This window comes from Scyliorhinus canicula, chromosome 23 (genome assembly GCF_902713615.1).
Source record: "Scyliorhinus canicula chromosome 23, sScyCan1.1, whole genome shotgun sequence".
Taxonomy (NCBI): domain Eukaryota; kingdom Metazoa; phylum Chordata; class Chondrichthyes; order Carcharhiniformes; family Scyliorhinidae; genus Scyliorhinus; species Scyliorhinus canicula.
In genome coordinates, this window is record NC_052168.1 from 8,866,262 (window position 1) to 8,890,228 (window position 23,967).

Consider the following 23,967-nt stretch of genomic DNA (forward strand, 5'->3'; position numbering starts at 1 on the left):
GGTATGATTTGCATAGCTGTCTGCCATTGGTGCAGAACACCGGCTTACCATTGGCCCTGGTTGGTCATGTGCCTCTTGACCGATTGGTTGAGACCAGTCATGTGACGGCTCTCCGATTGGTCGAGAGGCTGAGTTAGCCACGCCTCCATACCGAGGTATAAATAGTCGGAACGCCCGGCGGTCGTCCATTTTATTGTGGTCAACCGCAGGGCTAAGTTCTAGCTTATTAAAGCCTAACTTTTGTACAGCAACTCGTCTCTCGTGCAATTGATGGCTCATCACACCAATGACCGGTCGAGGGGGGGGAGGGGAAAGGGAAAATGTGAGGCTGTCAGTATTTCCGCTTCGGGCGTCTTTCCAGGAGCGTTGCCCCCTTCAACGGTCTCAACTTCAGTATTCCTGCAGCCGCCACTCATCCCGAGGGATTAGAGTACCATTTCACTGAGATACTGTGGCCATTAACTGCGCCTCCGCCCCCCCCCCCTCCTCCCCCCCCCCCAATCCACCCAGATAATGGGACCATCAGAGCCAGTTATGAGGTTCTCTGAGGCGTCTGCCGTGCCCTTGGGCAAGGCAACGTATGACAATGTCTGAAATAATCTTACTCTTTAAGCAATGCCCAGGACGGCCTGTGCCCTCTCTCCCAACACGCTGAATAAAGTTTAACGATACAAGAGGGAGTTGGGGGGGGGGGGCGGTGGGGAGGTGGACTGAGGGGGGAGGGTCTCCGTGTTTAGGGGACTCCTGACATTTGGTCATCACGATCAGTTCTTTCCATCAACAATCACGGAATACTCGCCTTTCCTGTAAAGAGGGTTCTTTTGTTATTTACCTGGAAAGCGCTGTTTTTTCTTTAGGAAGACAGAAGCAAAGTTTCCCCTTCCGAATCGTTATCTAGTCACCCTGGATGGGACGACTGTAACAGCGCAATATCAGGGATAGGAGCAGAAGTTGGCCATTCAGCCCCTCTTGGCCGTTCCGACTTTCAATCAGAACATGGCTGACCTGACTGTGGCCTTAACTCCACTTTCCACCCCCCCCTCCCCCCCGCACATGACCTTTAACCCCCCCCCCACATCGATCAAAAATCCATCCAACTCAGCCTCGAATTGTATTTGACGGCTGCTCTCGGGGGATGGGAATGGTGCAGAGAAACGACCCTCTGAGAGACGCCATTCCTGCTCATCCCCGGTCTCCAATGGAAAATCCCTTCGGTCGAAACTTTGGACCAAAGTTCTCGGGCAAACATCCCTCTCACCATCCGCCCTGTCAAAAGCCTCCTGACGATGCTGTGTGCTCCAATCAGATCACCTCGCAGTCTTCTAAACCCCAATGGGTGGAGGCCCAACCCATCTCGCGGTCCTCAAAAAAACAGGCCCCTACATCCCAGGAATCAGTCAGAGGGGGGAACCTGGAGAAAGAGCTGGTGCAACAACAGGGTTAGGCTGTCACGTCACTGACCCCCGTATCCCTCTCACCCCCATCACCCCCAGCCCCCCTCCCCTCCGCCGCCTCACAGCCAATAACCGCGGTTGAAATGTAGCAAACAAGGCAAGAGGAAACAGCTTCTCCGTACCCACCCTGTCAACGCCCCTCTGGATCTTACATGTATCAATCAAGCCGCCTCTGACTTGTCTAAACTTCAGTCGACACAAGCCCAACCAGTCCAACCTTTCCTCATAAGGCAACCCGCCCATTCCAGGTATTCATCAAATCTCCTCTCAACTGTATAAACATAGAACTTCCAGTGCAGAAGGTGGCCATTCGGCCCATCGAGTCTGCACCGACCCACTTAAGCCCTCACTTCCACCCTATCCCCGTAACCCAATAACCCTCCTCGCCTTTTTTGGTCACGAAGGGCAATTTATCACGGCCAATCCACCTAACCTGCACGTCTTTGGACTGTGGGAGGAAACCGGAGCACCCGGAGGAAACCCACGCACACACGGGGGAGAACGGGCAGACTCCGCACAGACAGTGACCCAAGCCGGGAATCGAACCTGGGACCCTGGAGCTGTGAAGCCACAGTGCTATCCACTTGTTCCACTGCTTCCAATGCATTTACATCCTTCCCTAAATGGCTCAGCGTCCCATCAGCTTGGCAGGGCAGCACTCCCGCCAGTACGGGCACTGGGATGCCAGCCTACACCCTGGGCTCCAGTGTCTGGAGTGCAACCTGAATGTTCCGACTCCACCCCGTGAGCCATTCGCATCGAAATAGCCTGCCGTTCCTCGTGGGCAAGGGCACCGGAATGCAGGAGGCTGGCTTTGCTTGAGGAGCCCAGCCAAGCTACAGATGCACTTCAGGACAAGGAGAAAATCGGAAGGGAGCTGCCAATCGATCGGGGAAAGGTGGAAATCAATCCTGCGCTCCGGGTTGCAGTCGAACGATGCCACCAGCTTGTGCTGGAGTACATTGCGGCATGCTATCGACCTTGGCTAAGTGAGACAACAGAGAAAGCAGACACAAGCCCTCGTGTGTACATGAGACGTTTTGGGAACGGATACAATTTATCTGATCCTCTCCCTCCCATATCGCTTAACCCTTCTGTCTCCAACGCGTGGGATCCTGTTCCTTTCACACGGTTCGCCGAATAACAACAACTTGCATTTGTATAGCAGCTTTGAAGCAATATGAAACATCAAGGTTCTACCTGGCTCACCTTCCTACCCCTAACACCCCAGTTATTGGGTATTGGGTAGCAGGGTAGCATGGTGGTTAGCATAAATGCTTCACAGCTCCAGGGTCCCAGGTTCGATTCCCGGCTGGGTCACTGTCTGTGTGGAGTCTGCACGTCCTCCCCGTGTGTGCGTGGGTTTCCTCCGGGTGCTCCGGTTTCCTCCCACAGTCCAAAGATGTGCGGGTTAGGTGGATTGGCCATGCTAAATTGCCCGTAGTGTCCTAATAAAAGTAAGGTTAAGGGGGGGGTTGTTGGGTTACGGGTATAGGGTGGATACGTGGGTTTGAGTAGGGTGATCATGGCTCGGCACAACATTGAGGGCCGAAGGGCCTGTTCTGTGCTGTACTGTTCTATGTTCTATGTTATGTCAGCGGAATGCTGTCAACCGGCATTCTGAAATAGACACGGAATGTTCCGGAGAAGCTCAGCACGCCTGGCTGGCTCCGCCAAGATTTGATTTGATTTATGGTCACATGTACCGAAGTACAGTGAGAAGTATTTTTCTGCAGCCAAGGGAACGTACACAGTACGTACATAGTAGACACAAGAATAATCAACAGAGAACATTGACAAATGGCACATCGACAAATAGTGATTTGTTACAGTGGAGAACAAGGGGCCAAACAAAGCAAATACATGAGCAAGAGCAGCATAGGGCATCGTGGATAGTGTTCTTACAGGGAACAGATCAGTCCGAGGGGAAGTCGTTGAGGAGTCTGGTAGCTGGGGGGAAGAAGCTGTTCCTATGTCTGGATGTTACGGGTCTTCAGGCTTATGTACCTTCTGCCTGATGGAAGGGTCTTGAAGAAGGCGATGCCTGGGTGGGAGGGGTCTCTGATAATGCTGTCTGCCTTCCTGAGGCAGCGGGAGATGTAGGCAGAATCAGTGTGAGGGAGGAAAATTTATGATGCGTTGGGCTGAGATCACCCCACTCTGCAGTTTCTTGCGATCTTGGACCGAGCAGTTGCCGTACCAGGCTGTGATGCAGCCGGATAGGATGCTCTCTATGGCACATCTGTAGAAGTTTGTGAGAGTCGATGCAGACATGCCAAATCTTTTTAGCTTCCGTAGGAAGTAGAAACGTTGTTGGGCTTTCTTGAATGTTGCATCAATGTGAATGGACCAGGACAGATTGTTGGTGATGGTGACACCCCCAGGAACTTAAAGCTATCGACCATCTCCACTTCGGGGCCATTGATGCAGACGGACGTGTGTGCCGTGCTACGCTTCCTGAAGTCGATGATCAGTTCCTTGGTCTTTCTGACATTTAAAGAGAGGTTGTTTTCGGTATACCATGCAACCAAGCGATCTATCTCCCTTCTGTAGTCTGATTCGTCGTTGTTTGAGATACAACTCAACACAGTCGTGTCATCCGCAAACGTATGGATTGAGTTGGAGAGAAATGGAGTTAACCTCCGAGGTGAAAAAGTCTCTTTCCTCAGAACAGAGGAAGTTTCGGATCCTCCGAAGAGTTCTCCTCTCCAACGAAGAGTCATGTCGGGCTGGAAACGTTAACTCTGTTTCTCCCCCCCACATCTGCTGCCAGATCTGTCGAGTGTTTCCATCATTTGCTGCTTTTAAGTCCTTACTTTTAAACTTGCTGTACATACAGACAGACAAATTAAAAGCAGGAGTGGACCGTTCAGCCCCTCGAGCCTGCTCTGCCACTTGGTACAATTAAGGCTGGTCTGATTATGGCCTCAACTCCATTTTCCCACCTACCCCTGATAACCTTTGACCCCCCTTGTTAGTCAAGAATCTATCTGCCCTCTTGCCTGAAAAGTATCCAATGACCCTGCCATTCTCCAGGGATGCAGGTTCACATCCTTTTTTTTATTTGTTCATCGGACGTGGGTGTCACTGGCTGGGCCAGCATTTATTGCCCATCCCTAATTGCCCTTGAGGGGGCAGTTAAGAGTCAACTCTGTGGGTCTGGAGTCACATGTAGGCCAGACCGGGTAAGAACGGAAGATTTCCTTCCCTGAAGGACATTAGTGAACCAGATGGGTTTTTCCAACAATCGACAATGGTTTCATGGTCTGTGGTGAATATGATTCACACCGGATTATAACCTGTATATATATGTGTCTATATTGTAAGTGCAGTTGCACTACCTGACCTCCAGGGGGAGTAGCTCTGGGAATGCTTGAGAGTTGTGCGGGGCTTCTCCCTTGGCTCCGCCCAGGACTCCTCCCCGGGAGCTGCTGTATAAAGATCAGTGCCACAGGGTCAGCCAGCCAGTTCACCAAAAGTTCAACGGCTAACAGGCTGGCTCTGTTGTAAGTATATTAAAACCGCTATTCTAATCCTACAAGAACGTCTCCGTAGAATTGTTGGTTCCAACCTGGTCATCCTTAGACTTTTAATTCCAGATAGTTTATTGAGTTTAAATTCCATCACCTGCCGCGGTGGGATTTGAACCCGGGTCCCCAGATCATTATACTGGGTCTCTGGATTACTAGTCCAGTGGCAATACCACCATGCCACTGCCTCCCCCACCTTGTCAAGTGGGCAGCACGTTAGCACAGTGGTTAGCACAGTTGCTTCACAGCTCCGGGGTCCCAGGTTCGATTCCCGGCTTGGGTCACTGTCTGTGTGGAGTCTGCACGTTCTCCCCGTGTCTGCATGAGTTTCCTCCGGGTGCTCCGGTTTCCTCCCACAGTCCAAAGATGTGCAGGTTAGGTGGCTTGGCCGCAGTAAACTGCCCTTAGTGTCCAACAAAAAGAAAAACGTTGGGTGGGGTTACTGGGTTACGGGGATAGGGTGGAGCTGTGGGCATAGGTGGGGTGATCTTTCCAAGGGCCGGTGCAGGCTTGATGGGCCAAATGGCCTCCTTCTGCACTGTCAGTTCTCGGATCTATGATCTAAGTCGCCTCAGGACCTTAGATACTTCAATAGGATTGCCTTTCAGTCTTCTGAACTCCACAGTATACAGGCCCAGCCTGTCCAACCTTTCCCTGGCTGGTTTGGTCAGGGGTGGTGGGGGGAGGGACCGGGGAGTAGCCAGAGAACGGGCAAGTGCGAGCCATTTGTTTGCTTTCAGTGATAGCTCACAATAAGGGAATGTTCGACAGAGGCTTTTGCCTCTCGCTGGTGCCTGTATTGACAGCTGGACGATTTACTGCGAAAGGCAATCAGGAGTGGTCAGGCCAGTGCGGTAGACCAATAGGCCTCCTTAATTGTTGCTCAGTCAAAACAAACGGCCTTCACAGCATTAGTCTACCCGATGAAGGGCCTCCCCTTTGTTCCTTCACCGTGCACTGATGGTTCATGTTTTCAGGAACACAATGCAAATGTGCCGACCATGGGAGGATTTCTGGGCACTCCAGCACATTTAGTGCGTCCACAGTTATCTCCGTCAGTTGAGACGAAGATTGACATTTATCTCAGGCCTTGAACTACCACAGGATATCCCAAAGAAATTTACAGCCAATCAGGTACTTTTTTCAAACGTCACCACTATTGTAATGTGGGATGGCAGCTAATTTCCACAAGGGATAAGACAGGAGTGCAATGGAATACTCTCCACTTGCCTGGAGGAGCGCAGCTCCAACACTTAAGACGCTCGACACCAGCCAGGACAAAGCAGTCCCGCTTAATGGGCACCCCATCCACAAACATTCCCTCCCTCCACTACCGACGCACAGTGGCAGCCGTGTGTACCATCTACAAGATGCACTGCAGGAACTCATCAAGGTTCCTTAAGCAGCACCTTCCAAACCCATGAACACCGCCATTGAGAAGGACAAGGGCAGCAGATACCTGGGAGCACCACCACCTTGAAGATCCACTCCAAGTCACTCACCACCCCGATTTGGAAATATATTGGCCATTCCTTGACTGTCAACATTCTGGAACTTCCTGCCCAACAGCAAGCGGAGAGTATTCCATCGCACTCCTGTCTTATTCCTTGTGGAAATTAGCTGCCGTCCCATATTACAACAGTGACAACGTTTGAAAAAGAACAAAGAACAGAGAAAAGTACAGCACAAGAACAGGCCCTTCGGCCCTCCAAGCCTCTGGGACTGCGGCCGTTCAAGAAGACGGCTCACCACCACCTTCTCGAGGGGAAATTAGCGCTGGGCGACAAATACTTGGCCTTACCAATGCAGCGCAAGTCCCGTAAAAATGAATGTTCTGAAATTCCCACAATGAGAAACGCGATACAGACTCAGATCATTTGTTCCTTTGTGTTGTGGATTGAAAGATAAATATTGACCAGGACACGGGGAAGAACTCCCCTGCCCTTCTTCAGAATAGTGGCGTGGGATATCTTACGCCCGCCAACCGGGCAGTTGGCTCAGTTTAATAATCGTGTCAGAAAGACGGCAGCGCCAACAGAATGGGGCTCCCGCAGTTCATCACTGGAATGTCACCTTCAATATTTGTGTTTATGGTATGAATCCACACCATTCCGAACAGGAAGGGAGATTGCGTCCAACCGGATTCCAGCGAGCCACACGCGGCAGTTCATTTCATTCTACAATAAAAACAGAAAATGCTGGATCCGCTCAGCAGGTTGGGCAGCGACTGTGGAGAGAGAAATAGAGTTTTGGATCTAGATCACTCTTCTGCAGAACTCAGAGACCCGTCCTAAGATAGCGCTGTATCGCCGCAGTAGGGATGGAGCAATTTGGACCAGGATTATGTGGACGACCGTGCACGTGGAACGAGACGCTGCTCCCCATCCGCTGGGAAAGGCCATGTAAAATGGACCGGGCCAGTTCCACTCTGGTTTGACAAGGAAGGAAGGCTTGCATTTATAAAGCGCCTTGCAAAACCTTCAGGACATCCAAAAAGTGCTTTACAACCACTGAAGTACTTATTGAATTGTCGGCACTGTTATAATAATCACCCAGTCAAATCTGTGTGATTCTGTCTTTTACTTTCATTTTGAACTGGAATCTGCTTTGTGGCTCTGTTTTTTTTTGGTTTCGTTCTCAGTTGGGGAGCTGCATTCAAACAAAGAAGGTGTATTTTTGGTCTCTCTCTCTGCATGCTAAAGAATGTCTCCAGACCACTTGATAACCTCAAAGTAATACCTGTTGTCTGTAAGGAATTCAAACCTACTGCTTTTGACAAAGAAGGGTGTTTGGCTTCTGGATGTTGTTAGGAAAGTTATTAAGGATTATCTATAGAGTATTGTATATTTGGGGGTGGGGGGTGCTATTTGTGTTGGTAGTTGATAAGATATTTACTGTGTGTTTCTAAAATGTTAACTGGATTCATAGAATAAACATTGGCAGCACGGTAGCATGGTGGTTAGCATAAATGCTTCACAGCTCCAGGGTCCCAGGTTCGATTCCCGGCTGGGTCACTGTCTGTGTGGAGTCTGCACGTCCTCCCCGTGTGTACGTGGGTTTCCTCCGGGTGCTCCGGTTTCCTCCCACAGTCCAAAGATGTGCGGGTTAGGTGGATTGGCCATACTAAATTGCCCGTAGTGTCCTAAAAAGTAAGGTTAAGGGGGGGTTGTTGGGTTACGGGTATAGGGTGGATACGTGGGTTTGAGTAGGGTGATCATTGCTCGGCACAACATCGAGGGCCGAAGGGCCTGTTCTGTGCTGTACTGCTCTATTGTTTTGTTTAAAAATACTTAAGATCTCTGGTGCATAACACCTGGAAAGTGGGCGGAACTACTTTAGACCAAGGCATTCTCGAGATACTGTGATTATTCATGGCCGCTGGCAGCGCACCCCGTCCCCATCCCCCCACCCCCGCGGGTTTCCAGCAGCATGGGGTGACCTCGACGGGAAATCCCATGGACGAGCGACGGGAAGAGAGAATCCCGGCACCAGGGGACGGTGCACCGCCAAGAAAATCGCGGCTGGGGAACGGGGAAATCCCGCTCCCTGTAATAAAATATCAATGTCGAGTTCTTGTCATATCCTCCCAGAGAAATAGTCAATATGTTTTTTGTGTGTGCTTAAGATACAGAGGAAATCTTTGCAAACACGTTTGCACCATCCCATTATATCTGTGGACCAGAGGGATTCTTAATTTACAGTTGGACAGATGTAGAGGGGCAATGTACAGCAACACTCTGCAGTATCTATCTGGGATCATTTAATGGGATGGAATAATGTAGCTGTAAATTCCCTCTGTATCTAATCCCGTCTGTATCTGTCCTGGGAGTGTTTGATGGGGACAGTGTAGAGGGAGCTTTACTCTGCATCTAACCCCGTGCTGTGCCTGTCCTGGGAGTGTTTGATGGGGACAGTGTAGAGGGAGCTTTACTCTGCATCTAACCCCGTGCAGTACCTGTCCTGGGAGTGTTTGATGGGGACAGTGTAGAGGGAGCTTTACTCTGCATCTAACCCCGTGCTGTGCCTGTCCTGGGAGTGTTTGATGTGGACAGTGTAGAGGGAGCTTTACTCTGCATCTAACCCCATGCAGTACCTGTCCTGGGAGTGTTTGATGGGAACGGTGTAGAGGGAGCTTTACTCTGTATCTAACCCTGTGCTGTACCTGCCCTGGGAGTGTTTGATGGGTACAGTCTAGAAGGAGCTTTACTCTGTACCTGACCCTGTGCTGTACCTGTCCTGGGAGTGTTTGATGGGGACAGTGTAGAGGGAGCTTTACTCTGTATCTAACCCCTTGCTGTACCTGCCCTGGGAGTGTTTGATGGGGACAGTGTAGAGGGAGCTTTACTCTGTATCTAACCCCTTGCTGTACCTGCCCTGGGAGTGTTTGATGGGGACAGTGTAGAGGGAGCTTTACTCTGTATCTAATCCCGTGCTGACCCTATCCTGGGAGTGTTTGATGGGGACAGTGTAGAGGGAGCTTTACTCCGTCTCTAACCTCGCGGTGCACCCTGGGAGTGTTTGATGGGGACAGTGTAGAGGGAGCTTTACTCCGTCTCTAACCTCGCGGTGCACCCTGGGAGTGTTTGACGGGACAGTAGAGGAAATATTTTTCTATCTCTCTTGCTCAGGTCATTGACTGGCCATTTGACATGCTCCTGTCAAATCACTATTACTGTTCATATTCAGCCTGCCACTCAGCTGCAGGAGAGAGTGATTCTGTCCGGCTTCCCTTCCTATTAAGGAGGCAGCCATGACACGCACATCAAAACACCGACAGTCCATGGCAACAGTCAGCTGTCAGCAGCCCACAACGCCGTTGCCTCGCGCACTTCCCTGATGGATTACATTGCTCTGCTGCTGTAGTCCTGTGGTATCCACACCGCGAGGTCACAGGCTTCCGTTCCCCAGATCGCACCGGCGACTTCTTTGTACTGTGAGCGAAGCCTCACCTGCAGCATGGACTGTGCAAAACCTACCCGCGGGCCTTCTGGCTCATTGTTAAGTCACGGTGAATTAACAAACCAGCCTTGAGGGTAAGGTTACCTCATAAAAATATAACAATCACCCACTGTCAAACTCACTGCCAGGAATGAAAAATATTCTTCACAAGGCACGGGTGATGTGAGCTCTCGTTCCTGAACTAAGTAAAGCACTCAATCTCTACGGATGCAGCAAATATTTAGTGCGCGCCTCTCGAAAATCTTTGTTTCTTTGCTCCTCTGGGCTGACTGGCAGGTTGGTCGATGGTTCCACTTGCAAGTAGGCGAGGGGGGGGGGGGGGCATGTTTAATGTCACAAGGCATTTTCCTGAGGGAGATATGGGAAAGTACAGTGGGCAGCAGTAGGATTATCACTGCATGCTATTATGGGCCAGGGTTTAGAGAACACCAAAGTATATCATGGAGTTCATCTGACCTCCAACTTTTAATAGATTTTGGTTATGGGGAGCACAAGGGCCCACTTTCCAGGTGTTATGCATCAGAGATCTTAAGTATTTTTAAACAAAACAATGTTTATTCTATGAATCCAGTTAACATTTTAGAAACACACAGTAAATATCTTATCAACTACCAACACAAATAGCACCCCCCCAAGATACAATACTCTATAGGTAACCCTTAATAACGTTCCTAACAACATCCAGAAGCCAAACACCCTTTTTTGTCAAAAACAGTAGGTTTGAATTCCTTACAGACAACAGGTATTACTTTGAGGTTATCAAGTGGTCTGGAGACATTCTTTAGCATGCAGAGAGAGAGACCAAAAATGCACCTTCTTTGTTTGAATGCAGCTCCAAACTGAGAACGAAACCAAAAAAAAAAACCAGAGCCACAAAGCAGCTTCCAGCTCAAAACGGAAGTAAAAGACAGAATCACAGCCCAGCTCCACCCACATAGCCATTTAATAAAACACACTTTTCTTAAAGGAACCCTCACATGACAATGCGTTGAATGCAAGATCAAAGGGGAAGGTTTATGAGGGACATTTAGAAGCTGCGGAAAGTGAAAGGAGGGGTGGTTCAGGGAGAGAAATTCTTCATGTGTGCGCCCAGCTATGCGACTGTGGAGAGCATCGCACCCGGGATAAACCTTGGCCAGGACGAAAGGCCATGCTCTCCGAAAGAGTGTCCACTCCACTGCTAACATCTGAGTGGTCCGACGTGGGTGTTTAAAATATTTTAGAACATGGAACTACAGAACAGATGGAGGCCCTTTGGCCCATCTGTACTGACCCACTGAAACAACACTCCACCTAGATTAATTCCCCCCACCCTGTCCCTGTAACCCCTTAAGCCTCCCTAACCTGCACATTTTGCACGCTAAGTGGCAACTTTGGATTGGATTGGTTTACTGTCACGTGTACCGAGGCACAGTGTTGTTCTGCGAGCAGCTCAAACAGATCATTCCGTTCATGAAACAAAAATAGATAATCATAGAATTTACAGTGCAGAAGGAGGCCATTCAGCCCATCGAGTCTGCACCGGCTCCTGGAAAGAGCACCCTACCCAAGGTTAACACCTCCACCCTATCCCCATAACCCAGTAACCCCACCCAACACTAGACCATAAGACCATAAGACATAGGAGTGGAAGTAAGGCCATTCGGCCCATCGAGTCCACTCCGCCATTCAATCATGGCTGATGGGCATTTCAACTCCACCTACCAGCATTCTCCCCGTAGCCCTTAATTCCTCGCGACATCAAGAATTTATCTATCTCTGCCTTGAAGCCATTTAGCGTCCCGGCAATTTTGGACACTAAGGGCAATTTATCATGGCCAATCCACCCAACCTGCACATCTTTGGACTGTGGGAGGAAATCGGAGTACCCGGAGGAAACCCACGCACACACGGGGAGGATGTGCAGACTCCGCACAGGCAGTGACCCAAGCCGGAATCGAACCTGGGACCCTGGAGCTGTGAAGCGATTGTGCTATCCACAATGCTACCATGCTAATAGGGCAAACATGAAACACACAATGTAAATACAATGTAAAGCATACAGGAATGTAGTATTAATCAGGTCAGTCCATAAGAGGAGTCTGGACATAAGCGGGGAAGAAGCTGTTTTTGAGTCTGTTCGTGCGTGTTCTCAGACTTCTGTATCTCCTGCCCAATGGAAGAAGTTGGAAGAGTGAGTTAGCCGGGTGGGAGGGGTCTTTGATTATGCTGCCCGCTTTCCCCAGGCAGCGGGAGGTGTAAATAGAGTCAATGGATGGGAGGTGGGTTCACGTGATGGACTGGGCTGTGTTCATGACTCTCTGTAGCTTCTCACGGTCTTGGGCCGAGCAGTTGCCATACCAGGCTGAATTTCCTTAGTTTCCTGAGGAAGTGGAGGCGCGCCACCCAACCTGCAGATCTTTGGGCTGTGGGAGGAAACCAGAGCACCCGGAGGAGGCCCACATAGACACGGGGAGAAAATGCAAACTCCACACAGACAGTGACCCCCCCCAAGGGCGGAATCGAACCCGGCTCCCTGGTGCCGCGAGGCAGCCGTGCTAACCACTGCGCCACCGTGCCGCATGTCTTGGCATCTGGCCCAACAGGCGGCTGCTAATGTTGCACTCCCTCAGTAACGCACAGAGGTGTCAGGCCGGACTACCCACTCAAACCTCCGGTGTGGGGCTTGAACCAGCATCCTCCTGACTCAGAGGCACCGGCCCTGAGCCACGGTTAACGCTTTTCGGGCTTCTTTGCGCGGAGAGCAACACCGCTGATTTTATCACCCTCGCCACTGACCTCACACCATACCAATTATGCTGAATGATTGGGACCAAACCAACTGGCCTTTCTTCCCTTCTGACTCGTGGCAATGCCCATGGCTTCCACGCTCTGTGTTGGCGGTAGACACGTCCGTATCCAACCCGGGCCAAGTCCTGTTCAATCCCTGTGCTCGCTGGCCTACATAGGCCCCAGGTCAGGCAACACCTCCGTTTGACAGTCACCCAGTCTCGAACCGTCAGCTCCCTTCTCTCTCCACAGATGCTGTCAGGCCTGCTGAGGTTGTCCGATAGCGTCTCTTTTGGTTTCAGATTCCAGAGTCCGCGCCAAACTTCAGTTTTAAACCACTCAGCGTTAATTTTTACATTCCCTCTATATTACCACGCCCCTCTCTCTCCGGTCCCACCACCCTCCACCATCCCCCCCCCCGCTCCTCCAAATCCAGCCCCTCGTGCAACCCCCACCATTGATGTCCGTGCCTTCAGCTACCAGGGCTCTCAGCTCCGGGACATTCTCCTTCGACTCAACTACTCTCCACCTCCCTCTCCTCCTTTAAGATACTCCTTAAGATGTGCCCCGTTGACTGAACATTTGCCCGCCTGTCCAATTGACCTTGCTGTGAGGGTAACAATAAGACAAACCGTGCTCGCTATTATTTCTGTGAAAATCGACAGAATCTTCCAGTGGTTAAAGATGTGCAGTTAATAGTGGAAGTTGCTGTCCGAGCTATAACTCCTCCATATATGAGTTGCTTCACTGTCGAGCTTACCCCCCCTCTTGCACCCTGCCTTCCCTCACTCCATGTAAAACACGATGAGGTTTCTGTACTGACAGTGTAGATACAGAATAAACGCACCACCAAAGGTGACATCAAGTCATTTCAGTCCAAAGTGCCCTCTTAAGTCTTGATTATAGAACAGTACAGCACAGAACAGGCCCTTCGGCCCTCGATGTTGTGCCGAGCAATGATCACCCTACTTAACGTAACCCGTATACCCGTAACCCAACAATCCCCCCATTAACCTTACACTACGGGCAATTTAGCATGGCCAATCCACCTAACCCGCACATCTTTGGACTGTGGGAGGAAACCGGAGCACCCGGAGGAAACCCACGCACACACGGGGAGGACGTGCAGACTCCACACAGACAGTGACCCAGCCGGGAATCGAACCTGGGACTTCGGGAGCGAGATTATTGCCAGGCAACCTCCCTGGAACTGAAAACGAAAAAACCTTAGTGTCTCATTCCTTCAGATTTGAATTGCTGCTGGAGATTTGAAACGTTGTTTAAAGCAACCTTTCGCGCGTTTAATTTCTCTTTCTGTCCCCTGGTGTTGTTCGGAATTGGAATTAACAGTTCCCGGACACTGCGCTGCTCTTCAGTAATTATTCCATCTTGATTGGCTGGGGTGATGCACAGTTTTTTTTTTGCTCAGCGGGCGCAGGTTCCCAGATGCCCTGTAGAGGACGCTGCGCTGCGTGGCTGCCCTGTTTGCAGCAGCTTTTCATGCCCGCCACCACGAGGGAGCCTCCGGGCGAGGGGCAAGTCTAATGAAGGACAGCCACTTCTCCTCAGCAACAGCCGACCTATTATCTCCTTATTGGCCCGTCACCCATTTTGTTTGAGGTGGCACGGTGGTTAGCACTGTTGCCTCACAGCGCCGGGGACCCGAGTTCGATTCTCGGCTTGGGCCACTGTCTGTGCGGAGCCTGCACGCTCTCCCCCCCCCCCCCCCCGTGTCTGCGTGGGTTTCCTCCGGTTTCCTCCCATAGTCCAAGGGTGCGCGGGTTAGGTGGATAGGCCGTGATAAAATTTCCCCCTTAGCGAAAGGTGCTCTTTCAGAGGGTCAGTGCAGGCCTGATGGGCCGAATGGCCTCCTTCTACCCTGTGGGGAGTCTGTGGATTCTCTGAATGCTCCTACGCAGTGTCGTCGTGACATCAAGGGCTGTAAATGCAAATCCGCATGCGTTTGATCATTCTGCACCCAACCCTCCCTCAGAGTCTTCCCCTAGTCCAGGGCGCCCATATCGGTGCCGATAGCGCAAGGGGCCAGTGCTCCCACCACGCCATGCCAACGCGGGAGCGGGTGCCACAGCCCTGACAATCTTTCTCCCCACCCCGCGCCCCCCCCCCCCCAACCCTACTTCTTTCTCCCCAATCTTTCTCCCCACCCTACTTTTCCCCCCCCATTTTCCCCTCCGCAAACTCTGCCAACCGCTGGTGGGGGTATAATCACAGTGGGCCAAGAGCTTTGAGAGCTTCAGGCGGACTCCCCCAAGAATGGGGGGCAACGCCGACTCGCCAGATCTTCTTTCCGTGAGGGGCGCGACAATCTGTTCAGAATTTGCAGGGTGAAGGGGGGGGGTCAAACCCTCAGAAACACAGGCCCCATGTGGTGTTGGGAGTGGCTAAAAACAGTAAGCTCAAGCTGGTCGTTTGACGATTCCCTGTACGGAGCGATGGATGGAGTGAAGGGGGGGGTAGGAGGGGGGTAGGGGGAGGGGGGGCGAGACGTGAGGGTTGCCAGTTTACAGGAGAGTGGGGGTACACCCCTTTATTTTCCTCCCCGTTAAGCCAGTAGGGAGGGAGCAGGAAGGTGGCGATGTGGACCTGTGCCTCTTCAGCCCGAGCTCCTGAACATCTCCAGGACCCTGCTCATCCAATTGGACAATCGTTGCCAAGATGATGGTCTGTAATTAGGTAATTGGATTTTATGCCTTTGAAGTGAGAAAGGAGAGACTGAGAGAGAGAGAGAGAGAAAGAGAGAGCAGCCGTCGAAGGAGAGGGGACATCCTGCCTTCTGTCACAGCCCCATTCGGAGGAGTGGACATAATTATTTTCTTCGGGAGCGAGACGCTGGAGATCTGTGGCAGAGCAGGGACGATGAGGGAAAATCCTTTTCCCTTTTCTCTCGCTCCTTGAGGGGGGGGGGGGGGGGGCGGTGAGCGCCGTGAAGAGGCGCTTCGGAAGGCTGAAGGATCCGCGCTCAGAACAAAGCAGGTTCTCCAACCGGCTTTACCTGTCATTCGGAGGCAAAGGACCGGCTGAAGGTTAAAGGAAGGAGAGGGGTGGCTGGAAAATGGATTGTGTTGCTGGCTGCAGCAGGCTGTGCGCATTGATTTAGAGAGAGAGAGGGAGAGAGCTAGAGGGGGGAGAGAGAGAGAGGAGTGTGTTGAGGGGGGTGGGGGGGGGGGGGGGGAGGCAGAGAGAGACAAAATATACACAAGGAGAAAGGAAAAGGGAGAGAGAGAGAGAGGGAGAGAGAGAGGAAGGGATTTGCAGCTGAAAAATGCCCGCACTGCCGTGTGACTGGAAATCTTAATAACTTGACAAAGAAGAGATTATTCCATTAACAAAAGGCCAAGAGAGAGCTGGGGCCACATTGAATAGGGTCTCGCTGCGAGGTCTGAATCATCCAGGGGAAGGGGGGGGGGGGGGGGAGGGAAAAAAGAAAGAGAGAGAGAGACGGTCTGAGCCATTGGAGGGAGGGGAAAATGCTGCAATTGTTCAGAACTCCCAACTAGAGGAAGCGAGTGAAGCCATCTCGTCTCCCCCTACCCCCCCACCTTCTCCCCGCACCCCTCCTCCCCTCCTCCTCTTCTCCCTAAAGCACAACAGGGGAGGGTGAATGGGAATTGGGGCCAAAAGATCCGGGAAGACCTGACGAAATTGATTGCCTCTGAAAAATCTTCTCTTGAATTGTCTCCTCCTGGGGTGGTGGAGAGGGGGAGGTGGGGGGGGGGGGACGTGGGGGTGCTGCTTAGGAGCCAAGTGACTGTCAACATCATCTTTATTAAGTGTCACAAGTAGGCTCGCGTTGACGCTGCGATGAAGTTACTGTGAAAATCGCACCGCGCCGAGCCTGCGCCGCCGTCCACTCTGTGACTGGGGCGGAGGAGGGTTTTTTTTTTGCTGTTGTTGTTCTGAGGCGATGGAAGAAGACGAGTTAAATGAGAGGCTTTTCACAGGGGACCTGGAGCGGCTCGGCGAGGGTGAGTGGTAACCACGGCGACCGGGGCTTTCCCCCCCTCTCCTTTTTTTGTTGTTAGCGCCCCGAGTGAGTGGCGCCTGGCGGGAAGTGAATGAAAATCGCTTATTGTCACCAGCAGGCTTCAAGTGAATTTACTGTGAGAAGCCCCTAGTCGCCACATTCCGGCGCCCGTTCGGGGAGGCTGGTACGGGAATTGAACCCGTGCTGCTGGCCTGCCTTGGTCTGCTTTCAAAGCCAGCGATTTAGCCCAGTGTGCTAAACCAGCCCCTTTAGTGAGTCAAGCTGGGAAAGGGGAAGAACGGAGAGGTCGGTGAAAAGAATTCCACAGGCGAGAGAGAGAGAGAGACAATCGAGGACGAGAGGCTGGCTGGTGGAGGAATAATTCAATAGGAACTTTCTGAAGGGCAGGAGGGGGGTGCGAATTGGACGGAGCCGACGGACTCCAAAGATGTGCAGGTTAGTTGGATTGGCCGTGCTAAATTTCCCCTTACAAAAGGTGAGCTGGGGTTACGGGGATAGGGTGGGCTTAAGTCGGGTGCTCTTTCCAAGGGCCGGTGCAGACCCGATGGACCGAATGGCCTCCTTCTGCACTGTAAATTCTGACACAGACTCGATGGGCCGAATGGCCCCCTTCTACACTGTAAATTCTATGATTCTATGACACAGACTCGATGGGCCGAATGGCCCCCTTCTGCACTGTAAATTGTATGATTCTATGACAGACTCGATGGGCCGAATGGCCCCCTTCTGCACTGTAAATTGTATGATTCTATGATAGACTCTATGGGCTGAATGGCCCCCTTCTGGACTGTAAATTCTATGATTCTACGATAGACTCGATGGGCCGAATGGCCCCCTTCTGCACTGTAAATTGTATGATTCTATGACAGACTCGATGGGCCGAATGGCCTCCTTTTGCACTGTAAATTCTATGATCCTATGGCACAGACACAATGGGCCAAATGGCCTCTTCTGGCACCATTCCCTGACCAGGCCGAAATGAGACCAGGCTCTGTGTGTCCTCTCCAACGCGGAGCAAGGGGCTCAAAGAGAGAGGACTTGAGACGAGACGATGGAGAAAGCAGAAGCTGGAGTGTGTTAAAACCAGGATGCAAGTGGGAAGAGAGCAATGATCTGGGCCAAAAGACGAAGAGAATCATCCAGGGGAGAGAAATCAAGGGACAGGAGACAAGACGACAGGAGGAAAGAGCGGACGGAAGAGTATTTAGTGCTGACTGGGTTAGACAAAGAGAAAGGCAGAGGACAGAGAGGTGAGAGTGAGGATGGTGGAGCTGAAGGAGAGAGCAGGCAGAGTGTGTAGAAGAAGTAGACGGAGAGGGCGCATATATAGCAGACAAAAGAGTTAAAGTTAAGCGGTAATGCAGGGGGCACAGAGAAATGAGAAACAGCTGAGACGGAATGCCAGGATGTAATATGTGTGAATAAAGTTTGAAGTCCCACTTAGTTGGAATTGGCCAGCGTGGCACACGCTGCTAACCCTCTACCAATGCCCCCTTGAGCCGCCAGGGATTAATCCCGGGGGTGCCCCCCCCCCCCCCCCAGTAGTAACCTTGGAGCAAGAGTTTCTTTGAGTACTTCTGTTTCTTGGTTCTGAGTATTGGGGGTCAGGGTGGGAGAAGTCTGGGTGGGGGAAGGGGGAAGGCCATGTAACGGTCAGGACTGAATCAGGTTGAGCCAGTTCGCCTTCCAGTTGGCCGTTGGGAGGAGGTGCATCAGGTGGGTGGATCAATGGTTGAGGCGGAGCTGGGAGGTAAATGTGACAACACCTCCAAGAATAGGCCCCACAGGGATTGGCAATTCACGAGACCAGATACCATTCTGAGATTTTCGCTAAAGTTAATGTTTGGTCTGAGCCGTCGGGGAAAGCAACCGGGTCAAGTTGTGACCAGAGTGAAGAATTGAGGCATCTCTGTCAGTGAGCAGACCCTGTTGAAAGACGTCACCAAGCACCATGATGTCTAATTATGGGTTTGAGAATTCCCGGTTTGATTCTCAGTCTGTGCTTTGTTATCTGGGGCGCGATTCAGTGGAAAATAAATCGCTGTCCAGTTGTGGGCGGGTGTAGAGGGTTGTTTCTTGGCACCCAGCTATTCACCAGCACTTTGCCGGGGCGGGGGGGGGGGTTTGTCCTGGGGGAGTTTCTCCGCACCGAGACTGCACTTGAGCCATTTCCTGCTGGCGAGCCCTTTCACCTGGCTGCTCCCATCTTTCTACCCCCATTTCAGCCCCCTCCCCGTTTCTGATCTCATCTCCCCACACCCCCCCGCAATCTCAGGAAGGCCCCCGGGAACACCCCCTACCCCCACACCTGGTAAGGGCCCCCCCCCTCCACTCCAGCCATTAGACACCCCTGGGTGGTCGGGGACAAGTCAGGGTAGCACCTGGGTACCTTGGCACTGCCTGCCTTGCAGTGCATGGTACTGGCCAGGGTCCCCAGGTAGTACTTCCAGGGTGCCACCCTACCTCATCTCCAACCACCTGAGGGGGGTCCCGAATGGCCGGGGAGACCCCCCCCCCCCAACCGCCCCAGGTGCAATTCCGATTGATCCACGTTTATGGAAATCAGTACCAAACGGTGCCATGGTGAGGTCTCGGAGGCGTGGCCATTGAGTCCCGGACGGCGGGTAAATCCAGCGGAGGAATATTTAAATGAGCCCTATGGCTCATTTAAATCTGCAGATCCAGACCACGCCCAGCGAGGGCAACGTCCAGATCGCGACGTCTCGCGAGTTTTCATGAAATTCAACGGCCTCGTTCCGACACCAAGTTGTACGCGGGGAGACAGCTGATTCGCGCCCCTGATCTCGGCTGGGGTTCTACAATTCGCCTCAGTTCCCGGCGTTAAGCGAGCCTTTTCCATCTCACCATGCCTGATAGCCAGTCACGTACTTTACGGAGTGAAACAGCCAATTAGCAGACAGCAAGCTCCCAAATGTGACCGTGACATCTGCTTTCAGTGATGTTAATTGAGGGATGAGTGTTGGCCGGCAGGGACCAGGGTTCCATGTTTTTCTAACGAGTTTCCATGGGATCTTTTACACCCACCCAATCGCTCACTCCGGACCGCCAGGCGCGTGTTTCCCGGCGGCGCGTCGTTCGCTGGCGGTGGGATTGTCTACCCCGCCGCTCGTCAATGGGATTTCCCATTGAAGCCTCCCCCACACTGCCGGCGGGAACAGAGACTCCCAATGGCCGGAGAATTCCGACCGGGATCCTCGACCGTACAGCTCGCCGCCACTACTTAACTGGAGTTTCGGTGCAGACTTTAGTCCTCAAGCCCTTAAGTGCGATTTGAACTGGGTATCGTAGGAGCCAGAGGCAGGCGTGCTGAGTCATAGCTGACAAACGGTGGTGGAGAGGGGTGGGGGGGGGGGGGGGGGATGCGGAATCTCCTGGTTTCTATTCAATAACTGTTGCCAGAAGTTCCTAGTGTGTGGATACCAGGTTGTCGGGGCGGTGCGTCTCACATGCAAGATCATCTTCTCTTCCCATCCTCTGGCATGGGAAGGTCAGCCGTGTCTCTGGAACAGTCCCGTGTGAGTTAGAGGTTTCAGGACAGGGAGGGATGAGTCTCAACCTTGAAAGGTTCCTTAGACAGCACCTTCCAAACCCATGACCACTGCCATTTAGAAGGGACAAGGGAAGCAGATGCCCCCCTGGGAACGCCACCACTTGGATGTTCCCCTCCAAACCGCTCACCACCCTGACTTGGAAATGTATCGGCCGTTCCTTCACTGTCGCTGGGCTCGAAATCCTGGAACTCCCTCCCTAACAGCACTGTGTGTGTACCTACACCGCGGGGACTGCAGCACCTCAAGAAGGCGGCTCACCACCACCTTCTCAAGGGGCAATTAGGAATGGGTAATAAATGTTGGCCCGGCCAGAAATGCCCTCATCGTGTAAATACGTTCTTTGAAAATCCAAGCCTAGATCGGAACTGCTGGTCATTTGGGACAACCCCCCCCCCCCCCCCCCCCCCCCCCCCCCCCCCACCCCCAACTCCAGTTGACCAGATTTTGGAGCTTCTCTGCAAGGGGGCAATTGCCAGCGGCAGTGGAAGACTTCTGCCCGGAGAGCGGGCATATCGGGAGATCAGGCCGCCCCACCATCCCGGAGGATGTCCGGGAATTCAGTGGGCAGGCAACTGGAGAAGGTGGATACTGTTGGGAATGGACCCAGCAGAGCTGGCACAGGAACATTGGTTAAAACGGAAGTGAAACAGAGCTCAAGAGAGAGAGCATAGAACAGGGGTGGGCAAACTTTTCCGTGCAAGGGCCACATTCAGAAATTCACAATTCACAAAGGGCCGCATAGTATATTAAGTAAAATAATTACTTCACCCGGTTATGATTCTGGGCGCCTCATATAGAACATAGAACGGTACAGCACAGAACAGGCCCTTCGGCCCTCGACGTTGTGCCGAGCAATGATCACCCTACTCAAGTCAACGTATCCACCCTATACCAGTAAGTAACCCAACAGCTCCCCCCCCCCCCCATTAACCTTAAAAAAAAATTTAAAAAAAATTTTTTTTTTTTTTTAATGACTTGGTGGGCCGCAGAAATACCTTTGGCGGGCCGCATGCGGCCCGCGGGCCGTAGTTTGCCCACCCCTGGCATAGAACATACAGTGCAGAAGGAGGCCATTCGGCCCATCGAATCTGCACCGACCCACTGAAGCCCTCACTTGCACTCTCTCCCCATAACCCAATAACTCCTAACCTTTTTGGAGACTAAAGGCAATTTAGCACGGCCAATCCACCTAACCTGCACGTCTTTGGACTGTGGGAGGAAACCGGAGCACCCGGAGGAAACCCATGCAGACACGGGGGAGAACGTGCAGACTCCACACAGACAGTGACCCAGCGGGGAATCGAACTGGGACCCTGGCGCTGTGAAGCCACAGTGCTAGCCGCGTGAGCTACCGTGCTGCCCATCCCCAGCGTGTCCCCACAAAGGATTCACCGGGGCCTCCATTCCTTTCGGGCCATCCGACCTGCATTTTTTAAAAACCTTTTAGGAATGACCCAGTTTCTGCCTCACCATCAAACATGGGCCCAGATGGACTTCCCGAGTCTCTTAGCTGACTGATGGCCCAGGGGCAGGGTTATTTTAGTATTCAGGGTGGGCCATCCCAACGGTGGCACCCAAACGCGCCCCCAAAATTCAGGGGGGCGGCATCCATGGGCCGAGGTCCCTAAAAGAGCCAAAGCGAGAATGGAACCCGCTCTCCGCAAAAGGCTCGATTTGCTCCTTGACCTCTCCGAGGTCTTCGGAAGGCCCAGGCCAAAAACTAATCCTTTCAGGGTGGAAATGCCTCGCGTAGGGTGGGAACCTATCCACCGACATCACCCGGAACCTTGCTCGCAACACGAGAAGAGTAGAATTAGGGATGGGGGGAATGGGAGGGATGGTGCGAATGTTTGGTAGGTTTGGGTGTGATCCCGGACAGGGCTTTAAGAAATTTGACAAAATAATCAGCAGGGAGATGAGGAGAATTTTTATTTTAGACAGTGGGTTGTTCGGGTCCAGAATGAACTGCCTTAAAAGGAAGCAGCTTGGATCGTAGCTTTCAAAAGAGAATTGGAGAAATAACTGAAGAGGCAAAATGATAGGCCTCTGGGGAAAGAGTGAGGGGAATATCTCTATCAAAGAGCTAGCACAGGTGTGAGGGCCGCAAAGTCACCCTTCTGTGCCTCGCGACCGACGACCTGCCCTTACCCCGTTTACAAAAATCCTCGGCCTGAATGGTTTAGCCCCAATGGGCGTGCGCTCCGCGTGGGTTCCGCAAAGGGTGAGAAATGGGTGCCCCGGCCGCAGTTGGATGCCGCAGTGGTGCAATGTCGCACCGGCTAGCCAATCGACAGCCATCCGACGCGAAACACGTTCGGTGAAACACCCAACGCTGCCGGTGGGAGACCGGGAAGAGGGTGGGCGCTGGGAGAAGGGGAGGGTGCAGGCTGGAATTTCCAACGTGCCCCCTCAGAGTGCGGGAGGGGGGGGGACAGTGCCTGCAGCGCTGTCTCGGCGAACCGCAGGTCGATATCGACGTCACCGCTCCGGCACGGGGCTATGCGATCGTACTCCGACCTCCGTGCGCAGGCGCACTTGTTCACGGTATTTCTGCTCGCCCAGTTCACCCCGATCTGGATCGAGGGGCGCAAGCTGAAATGTGAAGGACGTACGGCCAATCTTCCCATCCGCCAATAAGAGCAGAGGGGCCGTGTTAAATTGTGGTTGGTTTTGGCCTCCTGATCGGCTAAATTGCCCGCATGGGGGGGTCGGCAGGCGCCCTTCCGAGTCTCGCGCGCCCGCCAACCAAAATATAACCGATGACAATGGGACACGCGCCCAACGTTCTCTCCCGCGATTTCAAACGCTTTTTGGTAGGGCGCCCACCTGCCCGATTGACGTAAGATTCTGACCCATGGTTCCCACTCCTTCCCCCCCCCCCCCCCCCCCCCCCAACCATAAATTTTGGGCACTGTGGTTTTGCGTTCGGTCCACACCGGGTCAATTCACAGACGCCGGGTGCTCGGCCACACACAGAGGGAACATGGATCAGAGCGAGGCCCAAACCGTCAGCCTCTCTGGTACGAGAGCAGCTGGCAGGGGACTGATCAGCGTAGCCTCACCACCCCCCCCCCCCCCCCCCCCACCCAACCCCCACCCCGTGCACCTTTCCCACCTGTGCCGGCTCCCGCTCTGTTAACCAGCCGGTAGAAATGATCATTTGACGGAGAGATTGGCATTCAGGGCTGTGCAGGTTTGTCTCTCGATGGAACGCAAACCTTCCAGGGGTGAAGATTTATATTGCTTTGCCCACAGTGAGATTGGATTAAATGGCCTCGGATCCACAGTGTCGCTGCTCTGCTGATCAATGCGACATCCATTGTGAAAGGCCCCCGCGCAGGCCACAGGCTCCTTACTCATTCTGTCCCATTAGCTCTGGATGTTACAGTCAGTCTGAGGGGTTCCGTGCGAGCACAGTGAAGACAGTGGGCCATCCAGCAAAACATTAGCGACCCTTGCTAAATGGTGCTTTGTGTGTATGCCTAAGCACGTTTGCATGTCAGAGTGGGCACGTGTGAGAGTATATTTGTGTGTGAATGTGAGTTTGCACGAGGGTGATACATATGTGAAAATGCACGTGACTTTTCTGTGAGTGTGCGAGTGAATGTTCATGTGAGTGCGTGCATGTAAGCTTTTGCGTATTTGTGAGTATGTGTATGCATGTGAAGAAAGCATGA

The 23,967-nt window shown here is 52.5% G+C and overlaps 1 protein-coding gene across 4 annotated transcripts in view; it reads left to right on the forward strand.

Moving 5' to 3' along the window:
• Positions 1 to 23,967, forward strand: part of lrrc4ba (leucine rich repeat containing 4Ba) — a 225,889-nt gene that overhangs the window by 100,112 nt on the left and 101,810 nt on the right. For 2 of the 4 annotated variants that reach the window (XM_038783486.1, XM_038783483.1), the window contains exon 1: positions 16,450 to 16,698. The exons of 1 other annotated variant lie outside the window; for it this stretch is intronic. The gene's annotated coding sequence lies outside the window, so the exon portion shown is untranslated. Of the gene's footprint in view, positions 1 to 15,231; positions 15,407 to 16,449; positions 16,699 to 23,967 lie in introns of those variants that run through there. One more of the 4 variants, XM_038783484.1, reaches the window with a different exon arrangement.